A 16,169-nucleotide genomic window follows, 5' to 3' on the forward strand; every position below is an offset into this window, starting at 1 on the left:
GGGGGGGCTCACCTGGAGTCCAGAGAACCAAGGCTGTTGCAATACTCTGAGGGGCTGGTTGGAAAGGTTTCACTGAGCCCAGTGAAAAGAAGGGGGCACCCTGGAGACTGCAGAAAGCAGGGACTGGTGACCAGTGGGATAGATGGGGAGGGGAGCAGGACATGGAAGCTGACTTCCAGATGTCCCCCAAGCTGGCCTGAGGGCTGCGGTGGGATAAGGCATCCAAGAGGGACATGAGTTATACAGAGTAAGTCAGAGAAGTCTGTCCGGAGGCCTCATCTGCCATTGGCCTGCTGTAGCCGAAGCCCATGTTTTCTTGCCACCCCCCCCCTCCCCATGGAAACCCAGATTCAGGGTGGCATAGCTCCCCACCCTCCACCTGGGGCTGTGAAAGTCATGAAGACCACTGGGGAGTGAGTGGGTGGACTGGGGGCTGGGCACTGGGCCTCCTGGCTTCCTGCCTCCACTTGGCACTGCCTCCTGACTGACTTGACCTCTGATTTCCGGCGCCTCTTGGGGCTCTCAGCTCCCCCTATTCCATCCCCTGCCCCCATAGGTGGGGAGTAGGCTCCCCAGGAAGACTGGAGACCATGGAGAGGGGGTGCGCCTAGGCCATGGCCCTTGCCAGTGAAGGTGACCACTGGCTTTGATCTCTGCAAGATTCCCTGTCATGGGGGTCAGGGGGGGGCACATGGAGCTGCAGGGGAGAGGAGTGGAGGAGAGAACTACACTCTAAGGAGGTTTAGCAAAAAAAAAAAAAAAAAGGTTTACCCCTTCCCTCCCCCGTCCCCTGCCTCCCCCAATCCCCCACAATGCTTTGCTGTCCTCAACCCGCCTGACAGACACCTCAGGGCGGTCACTGCAAAACCTGTTAAAACAAGAGATGTCCCCTTGTCCCTGGATGCTTGGAACTCTTAGCAGAACCAGAGAAGAGGGTGTGAGAGGCAGATTTGCTTGGGGTGGGGGGTGGGGATCAGGTTGAGACTGGCACCACCTGGATCCAACAGCCTGCAAACTAGAGAGAATCTGGGGCCCAGGACATGGCCCCAGGATGAAAGCCCTCCTCGGGAGAATGTGGGACACCCAGGCCCCAAAAGGGGGAGCACAGACCTGAGGGCATCAAGAGATGTCCCCCACCCAACAGAGCTAGGAGGGCACAGGCCACACATCAGGCAAAGGCAAAAGAAGAGATGCCAGCCGGAGATGAAAATGGTCCCCCACCGGACCAAGAGCCACACTTTCCAATTGTGCTCCCCAAAACTTCTGTGTGGGTGGTTGGGTGGGTGAGAGAGAGACAGAGAGAGAGAGAGAGAGAGAGAGAGAGATGGGGGGAGGGAGCAGGAAAGACAGGGACCTCCTTACTCCTCACTCCACCCTGAGACCACCCCAGACCACAGCTTGACTTACACAGGAGGCCTCAACCTAGCACAGTGCTTGGAGGAGAATGACAGCTGTAGACCCTCAGATACCTAGGCCCAGGTTTCAGACAAGGGAAACTGAGTCTCAGAGCTCAGGGCTTTCCCCAGGTCCGGCAGCCCAGCCCTTACAGTGTGCGTGAATACGAGAGTGTCCGACTCTGGCTGGGCTGCAGTGACCCTCACAGAGGGAACACACAGCACAGGAGGGGGCCAAGCTCTGTCTTCCGGTGACCACGTGTCATTGGACGTCCTGTGCCCTAGCTGTGCCAACCCCAGAGCCGAAAGGCCCTGAGCTAGGGGCCTCCCAGGAGGCGGCGGAGGCTGCCCGTTCCTCAGCCACCACGCCCAGACTCCTGTCCTGCTCCTCACGGTCTGCGACCACCCAGCAGCCGGCGGCAGCGAGGGGGTGCGGCCGGGAAAGGGTTAATCTGGCAGCTCCTTTCATCAGCAGCTTGGCGGACTCCCAAGGCCCACAGGCTGGGTACCTGGGCGCCTCCCTCCGCTGGCGGGGCGGAGACGTGACCACAGGGCAGCCCTGCCGTCTGCATTCCTCCCGCGTGAGCGCCTGAGTGATGGCCTCGCCGCGCGCCCGAGCCCCTCGGCCCAAGCCCGCCTGCCCGCCAGGCTGGGGCGCGCCCCCTCGGGAGGGGCGGGGGCGGGGGGTGCCCGGACGCCCGGGGCTCCGCCAGTCTGCCGGTGGTTGCGGCCCTGGCGCTGGAGGGAGCCCGCGCTCTGGGATGGGTCCCCAAGCCCGAAGGAGCTGGCAGCGCAGGGCGGGGCAGGGCAGGCAGAGTCAGTGCGAGCGCCCCGCACACCCCATCCCCGGAACTGGGTCTCTGTCCCGTGCCCGTGCTTCAGGTCTCCACGTAAATGCCAACCCTCCTATTACAGGGCCTGGCTATCCTCAATTCCTCTTCCCTGAACTCACCCGCCGGTCTTTGATCTCTCCTGGGGCTGGAGGAAACAGGAAGTCGCCTTGGGCTTGAAGCAAACCCAAACAGGGTGTAAACAGGTGAGCACCCCTTCTTCGGGCTAGGAAGCTGGGGTGGAGGTCAACTCCCCGAGAGACAGAGGCAGAGCAGGGGAGAGCCCTCTTCTAAGAAGGTTTGGGGAATTGCACCCCCCCACACCCGGAGTCAGATTCCACTCCCAAAGAGGGATCTCCCTCCCAACAAAGAAAGCACAGGGTGGGGCTGACTTTTCTCGGTGGGCTATGAAGGGTGACCCACAGCAGCCCGGGAAAGGGGCAGAGCCCCGAGGTGGCCCCAAAGGAGTGGCAGGTAACCCACACTGGCTGGAAGGTCGGCAGTTCAAACTCACACAGAAGTGTGTGGGGAGGCAGCGGGCAGATCCACTTCAGGCCACAGCCTGGCACCCCCTCAGGAGCACTTCTGCTCCCACACGCAGGGGGTCACCATGCAGGGTTAGAAGCCTCTCAGCAGCCATGCAGAAAAGGGCAGCCCAGTCCTGAAGAGTGAGGCAGCTTCCCAAATGGCCCCAGTCTCAAGCTACGTAGGAAACTAGGAGAGGTGACCATCCCAAGAATTGTCCTGGTCCCCTTCCCATGGACGCGTCAAGCCCAATGGGCATAGCAAGCTCAGCTCTTGCTCTGAATCTATCTCTGGTTGCAAGAGAGTCCTTGCAGTGAGAGGGAGGGAGAGGCTGAGCACAGGGCACAGCACATGGGGAGAGTGAGGTGAGACCAGGAGCAGGTAGGAAAGTCCCCAGCTACCCAGAGCAGACCTTGGCTCCCAGGACAGTCTCTGCTGGCCAAATCTTAGGAGGGTCCCAAGTTCTTCTCTGTCTCTGGGGTTTGGCTCCCTGGGGGCCAAGTCCTTATTCCTGGCCCCCAGGAAACAGGCCTCTTCCCCTTAGCAAAGGCGCTTCTTCGGTGGCGTAGTGGTTGTGCATTGGGCTGCAAGCCACATGGTTGGCAGTTCGAAACCACCAGCAGCTCCATGGAAGACAGACTGGCCTTTCTACTCTCATAAACAGTTATGGCCTCAGAAACCCACGGAGGTCGCCATGCGTCAGTGTTGACCCGATGGCAGCGAGTTTGGTTTGGTTTTCCCTGAACAGGAGACAGAAGAGATGTGAAGGAGAGTGGGCTCTGCTTTACTGTGCCCACACTCAGCGCTTGGCTCCTGGAGGGCAGGCCTGGCGATCTGCTTCCTGCCTCTGTCTCAGTCCTCCCATCTCTAGAATGGGGTAATGACCCCCTTAGCACAGCCACACAGTGGGTGTTCAGAAGGCTCCCCTTGTTAATTAGAGGTGGAAGGTAGGTGGTCCAGGAGAATAGGCCAGCCCAGGCCAGCTGCTGGGCTCTCACCCCCAGCCTGTGGTCCACAGTGCAAATGAGATAACCCACTTCCATCAACACCTCCAGCCCACCCACCCCCGGCTCCCCAGGTTGGAACTGCCGACTAATACCCTGGCCCCACCTTGAAAAGAAGGATCAGGCTACAGCCAGGTGAGGACAAAGATGGATGACTGCCTCTGAGTGCCCTCCGGTTCTCCGAGGACGCGTGTGTGTGTGTGTGTGTGTGTGTGTGTGTGTGTGTGTGTGCGCGCGCACGCGCGCACATCTTGGAGTACATAACTCTTGGAAGCATCTGCCAGGCCTGCCGTCAGAGGGGCCTCTGGGAGTGTTCTGATGGCCAGCTTTGTGTGGAGGAGTTGAGCCTTAACTGTCTTCTGCACCATCAAGCGTCCGAATAAAGACTAAATAAAGTCAACTAAGAAAACGGACATCAGTGGACCCCCCTCAGCGGGCTGCTCCTCCCATCCCTTTGCCTGGTCTCTGGGCTCTGTGCTTAGGCGAGCATTCCCATCCAGGTTGTCCCAGGCCTGTCCAGGACCCCGTGAAAGCCGTGTGGGGCAAAGTAGAGCTTAACTGCCCTTTCCCAGGCCAGGGATGGGGATGGGAGAGCACGGCAGGCTTTTCTAACGCTGAACATTCCCTTTCTTTAGCTGCTTCCCTTGACGCATCCAGGTGGCAATGGGAAATGCTGGGGGCTGGGCTGGGCTCACCGCCTACCCCCGAAACCGTACTATATCACAGCAAAAAGTAACCAACCCCACTAAAGTCTAGGACATCCTACCCTTACACACACCCCACTCCTGCCGTTCTCTGGGTATCCCTCCTCCAAAGAGAATTCTCACGCAAAGCCCAAGGTCCTGGACCCCTGCCCCCAGGCACACACCCCTGACTACAGCCCTGCACTGGGCTCCCAGCCAACCAGGGAGAACCTGCATGGGGTGGCAAGGGCCAGGTTGCCATCTGGTGGTGATTCCCCAAGGAGGAGCCCTGCCCAGGTGACCCTTGGGTCAGGTTCCCTTAAATAGCCCCAAATTGCCTTTGACAGAGTAACCTGGGGTCACTGCTGGGGGAGGAAGAGCCAAGGCTCTGCAAGCCACGCCCCCAGGGGTACTACCTGGTTGTTGCTGCTGGGGGCTAGCTATGCAGCTGCATGGCAGTCTTCTGTCCACAGACATTCCAGCAGGGTAGCTGCCACAGTCAGGGCTTCGGGAGGGCTGGGGAAGGGGTGAAGGAAGTGGGGGGCGGGCCCTCTCTTATACATGCCCAGCTGTTTTCTTTTAGGAAACAGAGCCCCGCGTCCCCCTCCACCTCCAGCACCACCACTCATACACATCTAAGTCTCTAAGGATCTCAGAGCACAAGCAGCGTTGGGCAGGTTGAGAAATGGAGGCCCAGAAGAGACCTAGGTGGGGACCAGACATGCACACATGCTAGCACGCACTCCCGTGCACGCTCACCCCCAGCAGAGAGCCGGGGCAAACAGGTGTCTGGGCACCACCTGGGACCTGGCATCCCCTGCCATCAGGTCAAGGAGGTGGGCAAAAAGCCTGGCCTTGGGCCTCTCGCTCAGAGCCAGGCCCCCCAAGCTGGCCAGGGAGCTGTCAAGTCCCCCACTACAGAGACAAATGGAGCCGTCAGAGAAAATAGCTTCTAATGGGGAGCAGGAGCCAGGCTGGGCTGGGGGGTGGTGGGGGCGCTCTGCTGGCCAGATGTGAATTCTTCACTAATCACACCAAATTGGCCCAATTTGTTCCCTGACACATGGGGGGACCAGCTTCAGCTTTCTCCCCACCGAGCAGGCTCCCCTCCCTCCCGCATGGAAGCACTTTTGCTCACAGGGATGCGGGGCTGGGGCTGCAGGGATGAGGGATGAGGCAATAGTGACACACCCTCCTCTTGGTAGGACCCCAGGGTCCTTGACCCCCCTCCCTCTATTTCTGCCAGCCCCCTGAGCCTTTGGTACAGAGGGTCAAGCCATTCAGGGACTCTGCCAGGAGGTGAGGAAGAGAAAGGGGCATGGGCAGGACCGTAGGGAGCCTTAAAGGCAGGTAGGGGTCGCCTGTCAGAGTTTGCAGGTGCGCATTGGGGTCAAACTCTGAGTGTGCAGGTAATGGGGGGCTTTGCCCTCTCTCAATGCTTTCCCCCAAAGCACACATGAAAGACTGGAACTGCAGCAGGAGGGCTGGCAGCAGGACTTTGAGAAGAACTGCCAATGCCGACTATGAGGGAATATGGAGGCCAGGGGTTACAAAAGGAGACCCCTCCTCCCCGAACCCCCAAGGAGAAAGGGAGTGCTCATGGGACAACAGCTACCAGGCAGAAGCATGCATGGAGTCCCCCGTCTATGAGCACTCGCTTCGTCCTGACAGGGAGAGGGGCTGCAAGCACACGGGTTTGGGTGACCCACCCCCACCACAAGCCCACAGTCCGGGAAGATGGAGGGAAGGAAGAAGTCTGGCAGACCCCAGGGGTGGGCTCAGGCTGTCTGGGCAGGGGCTTCTGGGGTGGTCCTGTGGTCTAGAGGAAGAACCCTGGTGGTGCAGTAGTGAAAGTGCTTGGTCGCCAACCAAAAGGTGGATGGTTTGAACCCACCAGCTGCTCCTGGGGGATGAGGCAAGCTGCTTCTATGAAGAGGCCAGGCATGGCGGCCCTGGGGGTAGTTCTGCTCCATCCATCCCAGAGAGGCTGCATGAGTTGACGTTGACTTGACAAGCATGGGTATGGGTGGTCCAGATAGGCCCTGGGAGGTCCAGACAGCTGCTAATCCAAAGGCTGGAGGTAGGCATGCACCCAGGGGTGCCTGGGAAGACAGGCCCGGTGACCTACCTCTGACACAACAGCTGCTGATGGAGCGTGCCTGGGGTCACCTGGATGCCTGGGGTCACCAGGCATCAGGATTCATGTGTCCCCAGGCTTGTGGGGCCTAGAAAGGGGTGACAGAAATCATGAGGTCCCCTTTGGCTTCATCAAGCCCTCAGGCAGTGTGGGGTGGCATATAGCCAGCTGGAAGAGTGCCAGACAGGGTCCGAGCGCCCAGGCTGCAAAGAACCCTGCGGGTGGCCCGCCCTCTGCTGATGCCTGCCCCAGAGCCCCCTCCCTCTCCCTGCAGAGAAGCCATTCCTGTCCCAGAGGATGCCATTTAACTTTCCCCAGTCACCTTCCACCCCAAACCCCAAATCTCCCCCGCCAAAGCCTCAATCCTGTTGCAATCAGTGTTAATCCCTAAGGGGAATTCCCTTCCAGTCAGGAAGTCTGTCATGGTGGGGCCCACCCTGAGGGGGAGAGGGGCCACCAGGTTCTCAGAAGCCACCTGGTATGATAACCTGTGGGACCAGGTATGGGCCTGCTCTGGCTCAGGAGAAAGCAAGCCGAGCCAGTGGGACACAGGAGGGGAAGTCAAGGGGAGGACTTGGCCGGTAGAGAGGGTTATGGGGGTCGGGTGGGGTAGGGGTGTTGAAAAATACATGTTGAATTTGGGAGCAAACAATGAATGCAGGAGGTGGGAGGGAGCGCTAGAACTGATTGTGATGATGCATAGACAGCTATTTTTAAAAGCCATTTAACCGTGGAAGTGTGTGATATGTGAATATTATATCAAAAAAATAAATTTTTGAAAGAATCCAAACTTGACCCATGGTGACCATGGGTGAAGGAGGAAGAGCTGTTATAAGTAACATTGGGTTTATGTTCTTCATGGTGCTGGAACCAGGTAGACAGGACATCGGTCATATGGTTGTACAACCCAAAGAGTGTACTCAATGGCACTGAATTCTAGGCCTCGCACTTGTGGATCGGAGACTGTTTTGTTGTGTCTGTTTTTGCCACAACTGGAGAAAAATAATGACGCGAGTAATAAGAGGTATGAGGAAGACGCAATGTTCTAGAAGAGCATGTGGTGACGATTGTACAACTCTTCTTGATTCGATGGTCTTACTGAATGGTGTGATATGTGGGTGACGTGTGCTGATAAAACTGTTACTGTGTGCTGAAAGGTCTCCACCTTCTCCTTGAGTTTTAATTCTTTTTAATCATTTTATTGGGGGCTCATACAACGCTTATCACAATTCATTCATACATCAATTGTGAAAAGCACATGTGTATATTCGTTGCCCAATTTTTAATTTTTAACCCCCATTCCCTGAACTGAACCATCCTCCGTAGACCTGGGGACATGGCCTCAGCCCCTTTTCCCGTCCTGGCAGGCTTAGAGCTGTGGTTCCAGGGAACAGAGCACTGATAGGAAGAGGGAATGACACAAAGGCCCCCGGTTGGGGTCTATGGCTGGCTTTCTGTTAGAAACACCGTCCGTCCACCTGCGTGTTCCTGCACAGCTCCTGTGAGCTCTTCCCCGGGCCTGACGAGCCGCACTGGCCAGGTCTGATTCTAGCTCGGTGGTGACCTGCCCATGCTGTGCCCTCCCACGAGCTGCTGGCTCACCTCCGGGCCATCCGGGCTAACCTTCCTCGCCCATCCAGTGGGAAACCCACCCCATGAAATCACTGCGACCACTGGGGGTGTGTGTGTGTGTATGTGTGTGGTGGGGGGTGGACTTGTAAGCCTCCGCACCCCCAAGGTGCCTCAAACGCAGGACAGGCAGAATTACCATCTGCTGAGTGAGTGGACGATGGGCGGAGGAATGTCTTGAGGGCTCTCTCCTTTGGTCTGACGTCCTAATAAATTCTCGACCTTCGTCTGGAACAGATGTCTACATTCCCAACAGGACTGGGACCCCAGCCCTGCGTGTCTCTCGGAGACCTGACCTGTAGAGTGAGCGAGCGACCGCCGGAGAAGCTCCCTTGTGTCTGTATTACGGGGATTGAATGTGCTAATCAGGGCCGAAAGCCTGGGACAGAGGGCATTGTTCGGCTGAGGTCCTTCGGGTCAGAGGACCCCTCCTCTCCGTGCGCGGGGTTCCCCATGGAGTAAGGCGGACAGGGACTTGCTGTGCTGAACTTGCTTGTCTGGACTGAACAATTTGCATTTCTTCACCCTGGGTTTACTTGCTCCTCCATAGTGAAGAGTTCCACTGGTTTTCACATCAAACGTGTGTGGAAACGTGTTCACTACAGAGTCGTCAGTAAGCACAAGTAAGCCCATGCTTACCTAGCTGATTGGGTAATCCACCCCTACTCCCACCAGCCTGGCTACCTTCATCATCAAATGGCTGAGGAAGCAGATGCCCTCCCCGCCTCCCCACCGTGGAGATCAGAAAGCCCTTTCCTCCGTGAATCCCTTCCCTCAGAAACACAGGGCAAGACTGGGGAAACTCCAGACAGGTTTCAGGTTCCTCGGAGCCCGCCCGGCCCCACCCAGGGCTGTGCAGCCCGCCCTCCCCTCCCACCTCTGTCTGCAGGGCAGGACCTTCCCCGGGTGCCAACCCTCCTCCCAACCAGTGCTGCCCTCCACCCTGGTCTCGCCAGTCCTCCCTCCCCAGCCCTCTACCTGGCACCTGGGCCTCCCCAGCCCCAGTGGTGCTGTTGTGCTGACTGGGTCTGCAGCAGGCCTTGGGCGGAGCGCAGGGCGACAGGGCCAGCCTGTGCTGGCGGCTCAGGCCTCCTCCTGCTGAAACCTGCCACCTCCCAGGCCCTGTGGACACGCACTCATCCCCTCCTGCCGCCAGGAAGCTCAGCTCTCTCGAAACGCTTCTGCCTAGAAACCAACACTCCCTCCTCCCTACCTCTGGCTGTTCTGGGAGGGCCTGGGCAGCTTGTCCCCCACAGGCAGGACCTTACCCTCTCTGGACAGACCCCCTCTCCCTCCAGGGCTCGTGGTCCCTCATTCTGGAAGGGCCCTGTCACAAATGGCAGGACCAGGAAATAGTGGGCTATTGGCAAGCAGTATTTCTCAAAGACCATCCTCCCCCCACAACCCGCACCCCCAGAAGACAAGGGCAGGGCCCAAGGAAAGGGCTAGGGGACAGCCGACCCAAATCTCCCACTCAACCACTTTGATTCCAGGCTCTGGTATCTCTTGAGTAGGTAGGTAAGCATTTACCCACATGCACCTTTTACTCCCTACTCTCTCAAAACACAGAAGCGACAGTTGCTGTGGGGTTGATTTGAACTCACGGCCACCACAGGGGCGTCACGGTAGAACTGTGCTCCGTTGGGTTTTGGGGGACTGGTTGGTTTGTTTGTTTTTTAAGTAGCCCACCAGGCCTTTCTTTGGAGGTGTCCAGCTTGAAGCCACGTTTCACATCGCAGACAAGGACAGTACCCCGGGACTCCTCATGACAGCCAAGCGTTCTAGAACATACAATAGAAATAGACATCTCGTTCTAAGATATGTAGGAGGGAACATCAAGACGTTCGTGGGGAGACGGAACAAAAAGGTCATGGCATTCCCCCCACAGACTTCCCGAAGCCCAGAGGCTGGGATAGCGAGGCTTGGACATGACCAGGAGGGACGGATCGCTGGCAAAGGACATCGTTCTTGGCAGGTAGCGGGGCACTGGAGGAATTCCCGCATCCGCACGATGGGCTGACACAGTGGCTGTATCTACAGGATGACTCGGGGCTGGGCTGGCCTTTGTTCTGTTGTACAGAGGGTCACGATGGGTCAGAACTGGCTCACAAACCGTGGCCTGGTCCCCTACGAAGCGACCGGTTAGCCACTCGAACCTACCTACAAGTGTCTCGGAAGAGCGCTCTGGAGGTGTGTTTCTGAGCAATCAGCCAAGGAGAGAGCTCTGCAGATCCCACTTCTCAGACGCCGGGGATTGGGGATCGCTATGGTTTGGAATCAATTCAATGGCAAGTGACAACACCCACCCAACATGTGCTAGGTGACGTCTCTTCTTTCTCCAAAAGTCTTTGGATAACCTATAGACATGTCAGAGGTGCCTGTGGCACCGGGCACCCCTGGCACCTCCTTACAGGCCCCAGGAACCCATGGGGATTCCCCTTGGAAAGCCCAGGAGGAGTGGACTGGGGAGAAGGCGAGAAGGTCTGCAGTGGAGATCCTGAATTTGGGAGAGGGGGGGAATTCTGGCCACTCTGACCAGGAGAGGAGCCCTCCCTGGTGGTGTAGGGGTTAGGAGGTGGGCTGCCAGCCACCAGGTCGGTGGTTCAAACCCACCAGCTACTCTGTTGAGAGAAAGGCCAGGCATTCTGTTTCTGGGAAGGTGTGCGGCCTCAGAAAGACGCAGGGGCAGTTCTACTCTGCCCTCTAAGATTGCTGGGAGTTAGAAGGGACTCGCCGGCCTTGTGTTTGGTTGTTTGATTTCTTGGACCTGGCCTGACCCTGTGACCTGACCTCTACTTGAGACCAGGCTCTGCAGCTCCTCTCCCAAACTTGCCCTCTGGATCTCAGGTGTATGGGGAGCTACGTGGTTTCCCTCAAGCCCCGCCATGCCAGCTCCAGCTGATCCCCACCTTCCAGCCCAGCTGGCAAGAGTCAATGGCCCTTCTAGTCTTCTGGGGAGTCATTAGAAAGGTCCCAGTATACCACCTCCACCCACCCCACCCCCACACACCACCCAAAACCCACCTCCTCTTTCATCTACACCTTCCTCTACCTCCTCCTCTACCACCACCACCTAGCAGCATTCTTTACTGGCCACTAGCTCTGGACCTCAATTTTCTCATCTGTAAATCAACAGAATGGATTTAGAGTTCTAAGAATCTCTGAATGAAGAAATAAGAATCTTTACCTACTACTTAGGTAAAAGTAGTAGGTCTCCTTAGAAAATCAGTCTCTGCTTCCTAACCAGTACTCATTCATTCATTCCACAAGCACGCACCCTGCCTTTACCATCTGCCCCACACTGCCATAGTGCGGAAGCTGCAGGGACAGAGACAGAGGCTCCACGTTAGGCTCAAAGTCTGCCTTTCTTTGCAAGCACTTAACAAATCTTAGAGCGCCAGCGTCTCTGGGGCCTGGTCAGGTGGCCCAGCCCTGCCTGAGTCTGCGTACACCACATGCTGGGGTGAAGAGAAAGCTGTCATTAAGAGCTCAGACTTTAATCCAGGTGGCCTGGTTCAAACCCAGTCTCTGCACACTACTTAACCTCACCAGGCCTCAGTTTCCCTATTTATAAGATGAATAATAGCTCCCTGGGAGGCTCCTCTCCTGCTCCTCTCACGCCCACCCCGCCCCACACACATACCCCCACCCCAGGCTCTCTCTGTACCCCCACACTGGCTTTCTTACTGTGTCAATGTGCCAAGCCAAGTGAACACCCATCTCAGGCCCACTGAACTTCCGATTACTCTTGCTTGGGTGGCTTGACTCCCATATCCAAATGGCTGCTTCCTCATGTCACACAGGGCTCTACTGCAGGATGCCCTCCCCATCACTCCCCCCCTTCTCCAAAGCACCTGTCACTACCTGCCACTGTGTAGTCCCTTTCTCCTCCATGTTCTCCCATCCACTAGACTGGATGACTTGTCTGTTGCTGTTTGCTTGTTTATTTGCATAACTCCACGGTCAGATAATATGGAGCCTTGGTGGCAGAGTGGTTACATGTTGGGCTTCTAACAGAAAGGTCAGCTGTTCGAAGCCACCAGCCACTCCAAGGGAGAAAGATGAGGCTGTCTAGTCCCGTGTAGAGCTGCAGCCTTGGAAACCTGCAGCGTTGCGATGAGCAGAATTGACTCCATGCAGTGAATTACAGATGGCCAGATGCAAGTACCCAGAGTAACGTCTTGTGTGTAATAGACACTCGTTCAAGAGCTGTTTGAGGGAGGCAAGGGAGGGTAGAAAGAGGAGCTGATACCAAGGGCTTAAATACAAAGTAAATGTTTAGAAAAGGATGATGGCAACATATGTACAAATATGCTGGATACAATAGATGTATGGATTGTTACAAGAGCTTTAAGAGGCCCCAATAAAATGATCTTAGAGAGAGAGAGAGAGAGTTGTTTGAATTCACCTTGAATAAAGGAAAAGGCGAGGAGTGGAATCTGAGCAGACAAGCCTGTGGGTGCTTTGCACAGCCCCCAGCACAGAATAAACAACAGCACACGGACACGGTTATTATTAAACACACACCAAAGGGCTCGCCTGGAAAAAACTGGAATTTCATGAGAGGGAAATCCAAGTCAGCCCAAGTGACACATGTTGCTTAATGACATCAATATTGCCGCTGTGTCTGTCATCCATCTTGATTAAAAGATGGTCCCCCAAGTGCCGTCGGCTCAGCAAATGTCAGGTCATAGTTTGCTCTAATCATCTCTCATCCAGCCTCTGAGTGTGACCTGCAAACCATCTCGGGCTGTCACAGTCATGGCCACTTGGGCAGGGGAGGGGGGAGGAGATGGCTCCAAAGCTGCTGGGGCAGTTACCAGCATGGAGACACTTCCACCACCACTGGATCCACAAGACTTTCCACCCACTGGCCTGAGATCTTCCTGCATTCGGTGTCATTGAATGTGTTGCGTGCATCTGAAGAAGAATTTATAGATTGGTATCGGACATATGGGCTAATATCAGACTTATGGACTTGATCTGGACTGGACTGGGATGTGTTCTTAATGTACAATTTCTCTTTGATATAAATTTCTCTCTTACACACATATGAGTGTCTCTGGATTTGTTTCTCTAGTCTACCAGTGAGAACAGAGGCTGAGATACTGCCTCACCCCCACCCAGGGCACCCGTGCCTCCTCTTCCCAAGAGAGGGCCATCTGAAGGGGGCCTTTGTGCCTCCAATCTCAGCCTTGCGTGCTCTGAAGAAGGCTGCCATGTGCCCATCTCTCCCAGGCTCAGCAAGCCCCGCCCCCCAAACCAACACCCCCACACCCCGCCATGCTGCCTGTTGCCTTTTCTTGGCTGCTGAGGACAGATGGGGCAGCCTCTGCACCTGGTGTCATGACCTGTGAGGCAGAGAGGTGACTTTTGGCACTCGCCCCTCTCCCAAGGGGACTAGTATGAGTACCGGCTGACAGTCCCTGCCCAGCTGGAAGGGAGACAAGGTCCCAGCCCTGAAGGGTGCAACATAAGACCACCAAACACCTACTGGAGCCCCCTCAACTAGTACTCTAGGCAGCAAGGTGGGGTTCATGCCTTAGTTATAGCTGTTGGAGCAGCCTCAGAGAGGCACCAGGGAGAGAACATCAGGGGCTACTATGGGTGGAATCGGTTCCCCCAAAAAATTTGTCAGCTTGGCTAAACCACTATTATACAACTGCCTTTAATAGCATTTTCCCGTTTTGTCAACCCTACTCTAATACGTTGGGGCATACGGGTAGTGGAGTTGACAAGGCAGAAATAGATTGTATCTTGAGTCCCATTTCTTGTGAGCTACGAAAGATAGTGAACTAGTGGGCAGAGGCGACCACCCCAAGAAAGAAGAGCCAGGAACCCCTGTGGACCGGTCCCTGCACCGAGAACCTCCTAGAGTCAAGGGGACAGGAAAGCCAACACACCTGGAAATCTCTCGGGAACGCAAACCCCTCAGGGAGAAAGCCTTTCCCTAGAGCAGGTGCCATGAATCTGTACTTGAATGCCTCTGTTTTCAATAATTAAATTTGTTTTCAAGCATCCCCCCCTAAAAAATAAAAAAAAGATCTCCCCCCGATCGCCGCCATCATGGACACCAGCCGTGTGCAGCCCATCAAGATGGCCAGAGTCACCAAAGTGCTGGGCCGGACCGGCTCCCAGGGACAGTGCACACAGGTGCGCGTGGAGTTCATGGACCACACGAGCCGCTCCATCATGCACAACGTGAAAGCCCCGTGCGCCGGGCGACGTGCTCACTCTGCTGGAGTCCGAGCGAGAAGCTCGGAGGCTGCGCTGAGGCCGCGGCCGGGTCTCGGATGTCTGGCCGACCACTTGATCAACGGGGATGAGCTGCGACTATTCAATAAAGCATTTATAGTGGCTGATGAAGGCACTATGGGTGCAGCCCAGGAGCAGGATCCCAGGACCCTGCCCAGCCCCCGAGAGTGCTCTGTCACCTCCAAACTAGCCTAGAGCAGGAAACGATGGGCCCAGACTGGAAGCCCAGATAGAAAGGTAGAGCTCCGGGCTCCCATCTCCCCATATGTTCAGGACTGGGGAGGGGCTGCAGAGCTGTATGGGGGGAAGGAGTTAGGCGTGGTCCTCAATGTGCCACCACCAACCCTAAGGCTCTCGGTTCCAAATCTAATGACGGGGGAGTCAAAACCCAGGGGTTCAATTTGGCCTGGGCCTGGGCCTGGGCCTGGGCGGGGGTTGGAGGCCGGCAGGCTGGGGCCTGGCTGCCTAATGGTTTTCGGGGAGGCTCCAGGCGGATTAGGAGCCGGCTGGGAGCCGGACTGGGTGGCGGGGCAGGCTGGAAGAGGATGAGGAGCAGGAGCCCACAGGGCATGTGGCCAGGGCTCTCTGGGTGCCAGGTCCTGCGTGGAGTCCGGGCTTTCGACGCTAGCCCACCCTGTGCCCTGCAAGGAGATGGAGATCTGAGAGAAGGTTTTGGTGAAGGGGCAATGAGGGGCTCACCTTAAAGCTGGGATTGCCCACCACCCGTAAAACCAGGACATGCCAAGTGCAGAGCCGACTGGCGAGGGTGGGGACGTGGGAAAGAGCACGGCTCGGAGGACTGGAAGCCCTCAAGCCACCTTGCCCTGTGGAGAGGACAAGCCTGGGTGAGTGGCAGTTCAGAGGGTGTCAGTGCTGGGGGCAGGGGGCCGGGGGAATCCCCTCCACATAACTAGGCTTCCTTTCTCCCTTACATCCCCATTGCCCAGACCTCTCCCATTGCCCTGTAGAGACATGCCCACAGTGAGGTGTGATGCCAAGGGGGAGGCTGGCTGCCATCTGCTTCACCTGGGTGGCCGCAGGCACGCAGCTTTCTCCTGAGAGGACCCCAGCTCTTTCCAGGTAGGTGACCCGGAAGAGGGGCTGGGCCTCGTGGGCCCAAGTGAGTGCCGGCTGGACGACTTCAAAGGGCGGTGGGTGGGGCTGGCGCCTGGTCACAGGTGCCACTCAGGGTGAGCCAACCTGCCCAACCAGGTCAGGGCCTGTGCTGCACCCGCCCCGCTGGAACATCATGGACCAACTGGGCCTGACAGCCGCCCTGCCCACCAGGGACTCCCCTGGGCCTCAGGAGATAGACCTGAGACCAGGAACTCCTGGCAGGCCCTGCTTGTCACTTCCCAACCCCTGGACTCAGAGCCTGCATCCCCCCACCCCGCCATTCACCTGCACACACAGCCCCCTCCAGCCAGGCGGGAACAGAGCCAGGCTCTAAGGCCACCAGGGAGAACCACCTAGTGTTGTCCCACACTCTTCTCCCAGAACTCTGGACTCTGGGACCCTTGGGGTTGGGAGGGAGGTCTGAGCCCAGCACTCTGCCCGAGCCTCTGTGCCAGCCTGGCAGAGACCCCGTCTCCAGCACATGGGGACGTTCTCACACAGCCCCAGGGACCCACGGCCTGGCCAGTCAGTGGACTTCAAAGAAAGGTGTTTCTTGTTCTTTCCTTCCAGTCCTGGGTGCCTTGTGCCTCGGGGGC

At 57.0% G+C, this 16,169-nt stretch overlaps 1 pseudogene; it reads left to right on the forward strand.

Moving 5' to 3' along the window:
• Positions 1-14,268: 14,268 nt before the first annotated feature.
• LOC101649502 lies at positions 14,269-14,543 on the forward strand (annotated as a pseudogene).
• Positions 14,544-16,169: the final 1,626 nt, after the last annotated feature.

Source organism: Echinops telfairi, unplaced genomic scaffold, assembly GCF_000313985.2.
Source record: "Echinops telfairi isolate 266 unplaced genomic scaffold, ASM31398v2 ScPeMD7_7458;HRSCAF=8496, whole genome shotgun sequence".
Taxonomy (NCBI): Eukaryota; Metazoa; Chordata; class Mammalia; order Afrosoricida; family Tenrecidae; genus Echinops; species Echinops telfairi.